Source organism: Gopherus flavomarginatus, chromosome 4, assembly GCF_025201925.1.
Source record: "Gopherus flavomarginatus isolate rGopFla2 chromosome 4, rGopFla2.mat.asm, whole genome shotgun sequence".
Taxonomy (NCBI): Eukaryota; Metazoa; Chordata; order Testudines; family Testudinidae; genus Gopherus; species Gopherus flavomarginatus.
This window is the reverse complement of record NC_066620.1, coordinates 56,797,280-56,810,614: the sequence shown is the minus strand read 5'-3', so window position 1 is coordinate 56,810,614 and position 13,335 is coordinate 56,797,280.

The following is a 13,335-nucleotide window of genomic DNA, read 5'->3' as shown; positions in this document are numbered from 1 at the left end:
TTCTCAGTCTTATGAGCCTAGAAGGTTTTGTTTTTTAAATAAAAGAAAGCTTTCTAGTAAAGCAGGTTTTTCCAAATTCTTTGTTGATCACACAGATCACAGTGCCACAGTTCCAACCTGCCGTTTTCTCCTTAGCAATAATTTCCCTCCCTCTCCTTCACCTCACACTCATGTCTCATGAGGCATCTCAAGGCAAAAGCAGCAATCACTATGAAGAATAGGTGCCTAGATTATTGTCATATAAATACCACAGATTAGATAGGTTGGCTCCCCTAAAAACTCTGCTTACACAGTGCTCACCCCAGTGTATGCATATGGACAGTGAGCCAGAATCACACAATATCCAGTTCTCCATTCTTCTTCTGCCTACTCATTCCAAGTCAACTGCTCGCATCACCAGAGTGATTCCCCACAGCCAGCATAACTGAGATCTGGAAATTCACTACAATGACAATTTAACAATGCTTATCACTTATGCAGTACTCTTCCCTTTCAAAGAGATTTACAAAAATTAACTAACTAGCTGCCATTACACCCTGCAAGTTAGATATTAATATTATGCTTACTTTTTATGGACAAAGAAATTAAGGCAGAGGTTGGGGCCAAAGTTTTCCAAAACTGGCCTCTGATTTTGGCTACCCAACTTGAGATACCTTGAGTATAACTTTCAGAAGTGTGGGGTACCTCAGTTACAGCTGAGGACAAAGGGATCTGTAGGCATCAGACACATCTAAAAATCAGGCCGTGTCTGAAGCTGGGCACATAAAAAATGAGTAGCCTCAAAACTGGAGGGGTACCTGTGGAAGAGTTGCCCCAGGTAACTTGCTGAAGGCCTAGGAGAAGTCAGTGTTGTAATTAGAATTAGAATTCAGGAGTGTCTGGCTCCCAGACCTGTGCTTGGACCGCACCTCTCTTCTGAGAGGAATATGAGTTGACAGTACTGGGTCCAAAAGATTGATGTGGTAATACATAGCTTCTCAGGAGCAAATTGGTTGTTACAAGAAGGAGGGTGAAAAATTCTTGTTCACCTCTGAGGATAAGACAAGAATAAGATTAAATTGCAGCAAGGGAGGTTTAGATTGGAGGACATTAGGAAAAACATCCTGATTATGAGGTGGTCCACGCATAGTTCCCTCTAAGGTGTGTGCCTAGGCGGCCGCACACAAAAGAATGAAGGGCCACCCACCTACTTAGTGGAGCTGCACAGGCCTGGCTCCACTAATTAGGTGCCTGGATCCTGGAGAAGATGCACACACAAGGTGAGGTGGTGGCCTTGGGGGGCAGAGGGAGTAGGTGGGAGGGGGAAAAGGGGTGAGAAGGGCGGTGGGGGGTATATGGGACATGCAGGGCTGTGGCAGCCAGAGAAAGAAGCCGTGTTCCTCAGCCCCAGGGCTGCGGCTGCTGGGAAGAGATGGCCCATCTTCCCAGCCTCAGCTCTGTGGCTGCTGTGGTTGGGGAGAGACTCCTCCCTCCTTTCAAGCCCCAGCTCGAGGGCTACTGTGGCGGAGTGAAAGGGCACATCCATCCAGGGCCAGCTCCAGTGTTTTTTCTGCCCCCAGCGGCAAAAAAAAAAGCCTCAATGGGGCGACACTTCGGTGGCAATTCGGCAGCAGGTCCTTCCCTCCGAGAGGGACTGAGGGACCCACCGCTGAATTGCTGCCGAAGAGCCAGACGTGCCGCCCATCTCCGTTGGCTGCCCCAAGCACCTGCTTGTTGCTCTGGTGCCTGGAGCCGGCCCTCCATCCATCGCATTAGAAAGGTAAGACTACTGATATTAAAATATGAGTTGTGTGCTTTTATTTGTAGAACAAAAAAAAGTTTATTATTATTAAGGTTATTTTTATATAGTGCTTTTATCCAAAGCGCTTTACAATAGTTAGCTAACAGTACAAACAACATTTGGAAAGATCATTACGTGGTCTGCCAAGACCCTCAGCAATTTTCAAGTGGTCCATGAAAAAAAAGGTTTGAGAACCATTGGCCTAAAGAGGTTGTGGAATCTCCATCATTGGAGGCTTTTAAGAACAGATTAGACAAATACCTCCCAGGAATGGTCTAGTTATTATTTAGTCTTTCCTTGAGTGCAGGGGACTGGACTAGATGACCTATTGAGGTCCCTTCCCGTCCTAAACTTCTATGATTCTTCGATGGGGCTTAAGGAGGACGTGTCAAATATTGCAGGGTCCTTCCCCCTGAGTGGCTTTAACATCAAAAAATGATGTCTTAAAATTAAACCACCACAATCTGGGCCACTAAGGTAGAGAACACAGGTTGAGTTTAACATGATTATGGCTACTGAATAGCAAGAGCAGGCCTCAAGCTACAAGCAGTGAGGAACCACTGATGGAAACCTTACTAACAAACTATAGTACTATAGGTTCTTCATAGGGCTGTCAATTAATCACAGTTAACTCACATGATTAACTAAAAACGATTAGTTGCAATTAAACACAGTTTTAATCGCACTGTCAAAAAATAGAATACCAATTGAATTTATTAACTTTCTGAATTTATTTATTATTTTTGGATGTTTTTCTACATTTTCAAATATATCAATTTCAGTTACAACACAGAATATAAAGTGTACAGTGCTCATTTTATATTTTTTATTACAAATATTTGCATTGTAAAATTATAAATAAAGAAATAGTATTTTTCAATTCACCTCATACAAGTACTGTAGTGCAATCTCTCTATTGTGAAGTGCAATTTACAAATGTAGATTTTTTTTTTGGTTATATAACTGCACTCAGAAACAGAACAATGTAAAACTTTAGAGTCTACAAATCCACTTAGTCCTATTTCTTATTCAGACAATCGCTAAGACAAACAAGTTTGTTTACATTTACAGGAAATAATGCTGCAGTCTTCTTATTTACAATGTCACCTGAAAGTGAGAACAGGCATTCGCATGGCACTTTTGTAGCTGGTGTTGCAAGGTATTTACATGCCAGATATGCTAAACATTCATATGCCCCTTCATGCTTTAGCTACCATTCCAGAGGATACGCTTCCATGCTGATTACGCTTGTTAAAAATATAATGTGTTAATTAAATTTTAACTGAACTCTTTGTGGGGAGAATAGTATGTCTCCTGTTTTGTTTTAACCGCATTCTGCCATGTATTTCACATTATAGCAGTCTCAGATGATGACTCAGCATGTTGTTCATTTTAAGAACACTTTTTATGCAGATTTGACAAAACGCAAAGAAGGTACCAATGTGAGATTTCTAAAGATAGCTACAGCACTTAATCCAAGGTTTAAGAATCTGAAGTGCCTTCCAAAATCTGAAAGGGATGAGGTGTGGAGCATGCTTTCAGAAGTCTTAAAAGAGCAACACTCCAGTGCAGAAACTACAGAACCCAAACCATCAAAAAAGAAAATCAACCTTTCTGCTGGTGGCATCTGACTCATGATGAAAATGAACATGCGTCAGTCTGCACTGCTTTGGATTGTTATCGAGCAGAACCCATTATCAGCATGGACACATGTCCTCTGGAATGGTGATTGAAGATGAATGGACATATGAATCTTTAGTGCATCTGGCATGTAAATATCTTGCAACTTCAGCTACAACAGTGCCATGCGAACGTCTGTTCTCACTTTCAGGTGATACTGTAAATAAAAGCAGGCAGCATTATTTCCTGGAAATGTAAATAAACTTGTTTGTCTGAGCAATTGACTGAACAAGAAATAGGAGTGAGTGTATTTATAGGTTCTAAAGTTTTACATTGTTTTATTTTTGAATGCAGTTTTTTTTGTACATAATTCTAAATTTGTAAGTTCAACTTTTATGATAGATTGCATTACAGTACTTGTATGAGGTGAACTGAAAAATACTATTTCTTTTGTTTTTTTACAGAGCAAATATTTGTATTAAAAATAAATACAAAGTGAGCACTATAGACTTTATGTGCAATGTTGAAATTAAAATCAGTATATTTGAAAATGTAGAAAACATTCCAAAATATTTAAATAAATAGTATTCTATTATTGTTTAAGAGTGCAATTAATTGGGATTAATTTTTGTAATCATGTGATTAATTGCGATTAATTTTTTTAATCACTTGACAGCCCTAGTTCTTGGTCATGAGGGGATGCGGTTCAGTTGTAGAATCTTCACAGTTTAAATAAAGGGACCATCCACACAAATTATGAGTCTGATTTTTCCTGCGAACCCCAAGTTTCACCTCACGTAAAAACTATTTGCTTACAAAATAAGACATACAAATACAAAAGTATCAAAGCACACTATTACTGAAAAATTGCTAACTTTCTCACTTTTACCATAAAATTATTAAATAAATCAGTTGAAATATACATATTGTACTTACATTTCAGAGTTCAGTATATAGAGCAGTATAAAGAAGTCATTGTCCATATGAAATTTTAGTTTGTACTGACTTCACTAGTGCTTTTTATGTAGCCTGTTGTAACACTAGGCAAATATCTAGATGAGTTGATGTACCCCTGGCAGGGCCGGCTCCAGGCCACAGCGCGCTAAGCGCGTGCTTGGGGCAGCATGCCGCAGGGGGCGCTCTGCCGGTTGCCGGGAAGGCGGCAGGCGGCTTCGGTGGATCTCCCACAGGTGTGCCTGCAGAGGGTCCGCTGGTCCTGCGGCTCCGGTGGAGCATCCGCAGCACGCCTGCGACAGGTCCACCAGAGCCGCGGGACCAGCAGACCCTCCACAGGGACGCCTGCGTGAGGTCCACTGGAGCCGCGGGACTGGTGACGGGCAGAGCGCTCCCCACGGCATGCTGCCGTGCTTGGGGCGGCGAAATGGCTAGAGCCGGCCCTGACCCCTGGAAGACCTCTGCGTACCCCCAGAAGTATACATACCCCTGGTTGAGGACCACAGCTGTATAGGACCAACACCCTTTAAACGCCAAAGCAAAAAACTATGGTTAATTACATAGGTGGTGATCACAGATCTAGTATAACCAAAAAGGCAAACAGACTGAGTCCAAAGCCAACAGGAGGCTATTCATGACTGTGACTAATGTAGTTTCCGGCCCCCCAAAAGGCTTAAAACTGGACTGGAACTTACCCATGCTGTCATTGTTATGGAGGTAAAACCGAATGTGACCTGCAAAGGCAAAAAATCCAGTATTTGTAGATGTGAATGCACAACCACAGTTGACAAAAAAGAAAAGCTGCTATGTAGACACAACCCAATTATGTTGGTTGTATCCAGGTTAGGTGACAGTGTCGCAAGTTAAAAATACTGTTTTACTTTTAGTGTAAAAGGTCTAAGGTATAGAGATACTCTCTCCTTGTTCTCTGAACAGCCCCAAATGCTCACTACTACACTCCCCACCTTTACAGATGCTGTCCAGAAGCACTGAGTAGCTGAAGTGCAATGGTGTTATCGCCATGTCCCTGTGTGTTCTGGCCACACCTCTTCTGCCCCCAAAGCATGCTCCTACACCAGTGGCTACAATGTGGGGCCATGTAGCCATTCCACTGTCTCTGTGTTGGTCAAGAAATCTCCTGCCAGGGGATTATCTAGTAACTGCTTCTGCTGTTTATGACCATTGTATGGTGGGGGAGCTGGTGTGAAGGGACTACACTTAACTCTGAATGAGGGGCCTTGAATACAGGTATCATGCTGTAAAACACCCTCTTGTGTAGACCTTTCTTCTGTGCTCCCTCCCTTTTACTGATGTCCTTCCCTTCTGTGTTAGTTTCAGTCAGTGTCCCAAGTGAGCCAATACCAAGCACATGTGGGTGGGGCACTATAATTTTGGAGTTACTCCCAGCAACTGGAAATGCAAGGAGACTCTTAGCCAGGAGTTTCCAAATCAACACTCATCTCTGTTGAAAAACAAGGACACGTCTGGTTTTTTACCTCAGCAGATCATCTTAGTATCTACATAGTTTGCTTTGGTTTGTGAACTTTAAATTATTTCAGTGTTGTGTTCAGATGAAGAAGCCATATTACAAAGCCATGTGATGTTTGCCTTCTCCTATTGCCTAAACATTTTGATGCTCAGGGGCCTGGCTGACAGATAATAGAAATGTACTGTAGATAGTATTCATGTCATACTGCATGTTCATTCTTAGGTTTGGATTTTGGAACCATTGCCAAACACTCACATGCCATTAAGGAAACTAGAATCCAGTGCTTAGACAGAGATTAAGTAACTCAGCACTCTGTCTCTGCAAGCTATAATTAAAGGTAGGGAACTTCATTACAGGCAGAGCAAAAATAAAGAGAGGCAGAGACCTATTTTTTGAATTGTTTTTCTTCTGTAAAATCCACTGTACATTGCAGTTTACCCACTCATTTCTCACCAGTCCTAGTCAGCTAAAGTCAATCAAAACAGACCAAATCTAAACAAAAAATAGACTAGTAAATTAGAGGAGATACAGAGTGAGAGGTCAAGGCTCTAAAAAGTCTGATTAGTGGAGCAGTATTAACTTCTTCAGAATTACTTGGCTTTTCAATAAACCTGCTCAACTTGAGCTATTGTTGCCAGAGTTTAAAAATATATATCCATATTACTATTTGTTGTAAATCACTGATAGGTGTTTATAACAATAATAAAACTCTTGTAGTTATTTATCACATTTACACATGATTTGTTAAGAGAATTAATCAGCCTCAGCTTCACTTCTGGCCATTAATATCAAGAAACTGACTATAAGGCATTTGGTAAATTTGACAGTAGCTATAATATTGATGCTAACATAATATAAGATTGTATTCTCCAAGTGTAGTATAGTGTGCCCAGTCCAGTATCAGGTATCATAACACATTGCTTTTACCCATTATGCTGATGACATAGCATGTGGAACAGATGACTATTTGACATTTGGCAGGAAGCTGCACTTGCAGATATCAACTTAGATTAATTCCACTTAATTACATTTTTGTCAAATGGCATGATGTCATAGCATCTGAAATGAAAAATATTCCCTAATATAATACAGTATTTAAATTTATTATCCTGAGAACACACACTAAGGCTTTACTATATGTTTTCATGAAGCCTCCATACCAAAAATGAAATGCTTACAAACATTTATAAATTGAAAATAGACCACCTGCAATTTGTAGCTTAGCACATTAAAACTTCATAGAAAATGTCTACTCATTCACATTAGCCAATCTCTGTGTACACTGTATTACTCAAAATACTGTTCTGCAGATTAGAAAACATTCTTAAAAGATATTTCTTCCAACACCTGTAATGATTACTTAAATATGATATATTTTACCTTAATGATTCATACTACAACAATAATACTTTAAAGGGACACTGTCCTTTTAAAATAGAGAAGTATTTTTCATATTTTTAAATAACATCTCTTTCTCTCTGTTGTGTTTAATAATGCCCAACCCTGTTTCTTTATCAGAATGTATTTTCTCAACACCATTCTCACACACGTTTTTTGTTAATATGAGGTACCTTGTGCGTTCAGGGGAATGATTTACACTGATATTTTGAAAGAAGTTTACTGTGTTCTCCCTACTTGTATCTTATATCCTTTCACCCCATATCTGTTTAGATTGCAAGTTCTTTGGGGCAGGAACTCCCTCACACTCTCTGTTTGCACAACGCCTACCATAATAGGCCCATGATCTTGGTTTGGGCCTCTATGCACTGTGGGATGATGATCACGATGATGAGAAATGAACAGATATTTTGAATCAAATGACTGTACGTGAGGTGTCATAGCATTTCTTCCCAGTTCTGGACCTTAGCGTCCAAAATATGGGTACTAGCATGAGTTTCCCTAAGCTTAATTACCAGCTTAGGTCTGATATGCTGCCACCAATCAGGAATTTTCCAGGGCCTGATACCCTCTGGTCCCCCCAAACCCTTCCCTGGGGACCCCAAGAACCCAGATCCCTTGGGTTCTTAAGACAAGGAGAAATAAGCCATTCCCCCACCTCTCCCCCTCCCAGAATTTCACTCCCTGGGCTATTCTGAGAGATACTGATCCAACCTCTTAAATCACCATACAGAGAAGCATCTCCTTTCCCTCTCACAAAGAGGCAAACAGATTCAAGGAAAACAGGAGAGAGATTCTATCTCTCCCTCCTCCCGTCTCCCCCACCAGTCCTGGTGAGTTAGCCCAATCCCCTGGGATAAAACAAGGGAAACAAGAAAAAAATCAATCAGTCTCTCTAAAAAGATATCTTTGAATAAAAGAAAGAAAAAGTAAAGAATTATCTTTGTAACTTCAAGATGTAAATATCCAGGGTCCTATAGCTTACAGATACCAGAGAGAGACTTTCCCCCCAGTACCAATACAAATCAAAATATTCCCAGCAACTACACATATAAAAGTTAACCAGCCAAATCCACAATTGCAAATAGAGTAAAACAATTAGAAAGCCTAAACCGCCTGGTTTTTACCTTCTATTTGAAAAGAAACTTAGAGAGCCTGAAGTAATGTCTGGTCTCTCTCAGACCCTCCGAGAGAAGAACAAAGAACTCACACCCAAACTTCCCTCCACCCGAATTTAAAAGTATCTTGTCTTCTGATTGGTCTTCTGGTCAGGTGTCCAGTTTCCTGCTTGTAACCCTTTACAGGTATAAGAGACATTAACCCTTAACACTCTGTTTATGACATGAGGATTACACTGACTTTGTATATAGAGATGAGATTTTTTTAAAATTTACACATTAGTAGATTCATAGATTTTAAGACCAGAAGGGACTACTATGATCATCTTTTCTAACCTACTGCATAACACAGGCCTTACCTGACCCAATAATTTGGACATTTCATTTAGGAAGTTCAAAGTAAACTAGGAGAAAGATGTGTAGCCTAGTTGTTCAAGCATAAATCAGGGCAGTAAGACATTCTAAATTCTAATCCTGGCCCTGACACTGACTTACCATGTGATCTAAGGCAAGTAATCTAGCCTGCCTCGGTTTCCCACCTGATAAGTTGAACTAATATTTTCTCATCCCAAAAGGAGGTGTGAGGAGTAATAAACCAATGTCTGTGAAACATTTTTAGTGTGAAAAGTGGCATGTATTATTTAATAATTATATTTCAAAACACCACTGTGGACCCATGAACTACTCATTAATTATCAAGAGAATAAAACTCATGCTGCCCAAACTCAATGTAAAGTAAATGCAAAACAGAAGATTATGGAAATGCCTGTATGCTGTGATGACAGATTTTTTTTTCAGCTCATTGATTTATAGATTTTTGAAAAGGAGGCAGAGGCCTGTGGCATAGGTTCTGGTAATCAAGGCCAACAGACACAGGAACTTTGGAGCTCTAAATTCAATCTTTGCCATTGGTGTTAGCCTTTGGGCAATTCATGAGAACATGGGCTATAGAAGTTGCTGCACTGATGTACCTTATTCTGTGACCAGGTTGAGGGAGGATTGCGTTTCTCTCCTCTGTGACACATGCATACGGAGGGTATGACTACACTAAGGATATGTCTACACTACGAAATTAGGTCGATTTTATAGAAGTCAATATTTTAGAATTTGATTGTATACAGTCTATTGCGTATGTCCACACTAAGCACATTAAGTCAGTGGAGTGCATCCTCACTACCACGGCTAGCATCGACTTACACAGTGGTGCACTGTGGGTAGCTATCCCACAGTTCCTGCAGTCTCCGCTGCCCATTGGAATTCTGGGTTAAGCTCCCAATGCCTGATGGGGCAAAAACTTTATCACAGGTGGTTTTGGGTACATATCATCAACTCCCCCCCCCCCCCCGGTGAAAGCAACGGCAGACAAAAGTTTCACGCCTTTTTTCCAGGGTCCCATCCGCCGGACCTGCTCAGCCCTCTGCCTGCCTGGATAATCGGAGCCCCAGGCAGGCAGCGGGCTGAGCAGGGCCGGTGGACAGAGCTCCAGACCCGCTGCTGGTCTGGGGCTCTTTCTGCCGGCTCCTGCCAGCCAGGGTCCCACTCATCTGGCAGACCTCGGTGAGGTCAATAGGGATGCCTGGACAGACATGGCTATTCTCCTCTTAGAGCACTGAATTGGAGTGACTCCAGGTCATTCTCTTCTCTAATTTTTGTCTCATGGAGATTCAGTCTCACCTGGAATATCATGTGAGCTGGAGGCTTCTCCCTCAAGCTGCTCTCGCAGCCGGCAGCACCGCACGGTCGCACCTACCCCAGCCTGCCCCTTGTTCCCATGGCTCATGAAGCCTGGACAATAGTAAGGAGCAGTTTAACTTGTGGAATGACAAATCCAGAATGAAGGATTGCACTCTATGGGCCACGTTAAGGTTATTTCAGAGTCCTAGACAGCATTTAGTCCCTATAAAAGGCTTTATGAAAATTTTCCCCTGCCTCTAACAAAAATGTTAATTTATCAGAGCAGCTGAAAGGGTAAGGAACCCAGGACTATAACTTAGAGAGAGCTTCCATATTATTTAACTCATAATTGATATAATTCAAAGTAAAATTTCACTGCGTGGTCTGTTCTAAGACTAGAAATGCAGGATGGGAGTCAGGAAAAGGCACAGTGATCAGTTTCCACTGGGTTTTGAACCAGGGACATTTTGCATATTAGATGAACACGATAACCACTACACTACCGGGCTTCTCTTTTTTTGCCACAGACTTTGCCAAATGCACAGGAATATTTTCCTCTAGCTACAGAAGCTACCTAATGCAATGTCTATATCTATGGCTTTCCAACTCACAAAGTGGTCATGCCCCTGCCCAAGGCTGACACAGCGCAGAGTGCATGTGACACAGCAACATGGCTCGGGCAGGATCACTAGCGAGACATGATACTTTTGCCGTTAAGCAAACATGGCAATTCTTTCCCGGCCTCTGACACTGAATGCCTCCATGCATTACCCTGTGCCCTATCAGTGCGGGAGAACTGCATGAGCTCAGAAAACATGTCATCACGAGTGTGTTTTTTTCGCCTTCTAATCTGCGATAACCTCAGGGACAGAGATGATAGGGGGAGCGTAGAACCATTCTGTGGGGACTGCATGGTCATCTGTGCTGCTGAGTTCACCACGCTGGCCAAATAGGAAATGAAATTCAAAAGTTCCCAAGACTTTTCCTGTGTACCTGGCTAGTGCATCTGAGTTCAAAGTGCTGTCCAGAGCAGTCACAATGGAGCACTCTGGGATAGCTCCTGGAGGCCAATACCATCGAATTGCATCCACACTACCCCAAATTTGACCTGGCAATGTCGATTTCAGAGCTAATCCCCTCCTTGGGGAGTACAAAAATCAATTTTAAGAGCCCTTTAAGTTGACAAAAATGGCTTCATCGTGTGGATGGGTGCAGGGTGAAATTGATCTAACGCTGTTAAATTCAACCTAAACTCGTAGTGTAGACCAGGGCCAGGGGTAGCTCTATGTTTTTTGCTGCCCCAAGCTCAGCAGTCAGTCGGCCTTCGGCTGCACGCCTGCGGGCAGTCCACTGATCACATGGATTCAGCAGCGTTTCTGCGAGTGATCTGCCAGTCTCATGCCTTCAGCAAACCTGCCACCGAATTCCCACCAAAGCTGCGGGACTGGCGGACCTCCCGCAGGCGTGCCACCAAAGGTTGCCTGACTGCCGCCCTCACAGTGACTGGCAGACCACCCCCCACGCCTTGCCGCCCCAGGCACATGCTTGCTGCGCTAGTGCCTGGAGCCAACCCTGACCAGGGCTGAGGTGAAAAACCCTCAGCAGCACTGAGTCTCAGAGCCCAGTCAACTGACTCAGGCTTGCAGGGCTTGGGCTATGGGGCTAAACATAGCAGTGTAGAGGTTTAGGCTAGGGGTGGAGCCTGGGCTCTGAGACCCTCCCTCCTCACTGGGTCTCAGAGCCCAGGCTCCAACCAAAATCTCTACACTGCAATTTAATAGCCCACAGGCTGAGCCCTGGGAGCCCAAGTCAGTTGACCCAGGCCAGCTGTGGCTATGTGGCAGGTATTTTATTGTAGTGCAGACGAACCCTGAGATTGCTGCAGCACAGGAAAACTTCAGGCTTAATTTAAGTAAATTAAACCATTTCTGTTGAAAATTACTGATACTTGGGTGGTAATTGCTGGTCTGATGAGGCAATCGGCTCAATAATAGGGAGGATATATATTTGGGAGGAACAGGAAGTAAAGGAGGCACCTGGGAAAGGAAAGAAAGCTGCATGGAAGTCTCCTCCTACTGTATATCAGTGGTTCCTTCTGTTATGCTTTGCAACTGAAGATTAAAAGCACATGTGATGAAAGGAGAAATACCACAAAAATTTCAGAGCAGCCATATGCAATGGCTGGATATGTCCCAGGGCTTTTGCACAGAAATTTTTGGACTGGGCAAACTGGTGGTTGAGGCCAGATAGTCAGGACTTAAAGGCCCAAAGAGACTCAATTATTCTGGACCCTGAGGCAACAAGAGCATGGGTCTGGAGACATCAGCCGGAATTGTTAGAGGCTGCTGTGAAATTAAGAGGAGTATCATGTGGAATCACACTTTCCATGAAAAGAGCTCTGTCCTCCTACAGAAAGGGAAGGGGGAAGGAAGCTTGAGGAACCTCATTCATCAAAGCCTGAGAATTGGTCACAAGACATGAACAAAGGTGCTCCAATCACCCATTCAATAGTTTGTTACCAGTGCAGGGGTAAAGGTAATGAGAAGGAAGACTGGACCTACATGGATTGTGGGTATGCAGAGTTCTGTGAGTGGACAGGCATAAAATGGGGACCTGGAATGAAGATAATTCCCATCAGAGAATGCTGGAGGCTACAAGGAGCATGGTGGATTCAGCAGCAGCTTGTTCCCTCGTACTGAGCACTTTGGTTAGGTGGTAGAGGTAACAAGAGGGGATGATAACAATTTATTGTGTACATGGGGAAAAGAACACTGATCCCATGATAGTTGTTCCATTGTAAGTGGAAAGAAAGTTTAAAGTTGTTGCCTTGCTCAGCAATGCTAGGAACTGACTGGACTCTGTTTGCAGTATGTAAATAAGGCAGATGATGGAGGAAGAGAATCCAACAAGTGGGTCCATGTAAAGAGTTCTTGACTGTAGGCCCTCCAGGTGCAGCACGTAATAACCCTAGACATACCATAATAGCCCTGAAAGAAGTGACATGCTAGAGGACTTGTGAAGGGAAAGAATAACTCAAGAAGGGGGCCATAGAGCAAGGAGTGCTAGTCTATCCTATGACATTCCCCAAACGTTACAGAGGTCTCTTGCTTAAAGCCTGTTCACTTGAGCTTTTTGCAGGGGGCCCCCATTTAGATATACAGGATTCTCCATTCTTTATTCTCCTGCACCCTCAGATGTATAGGGCATCCATCAGTTTCAGCCATTTCTTTTGGTAGTGTGTTGGTCTGTTCAGGTTTCCTAGTGTCATGTTGATGGGTTTGGCTTCTTTCTCTGTTGCTCTG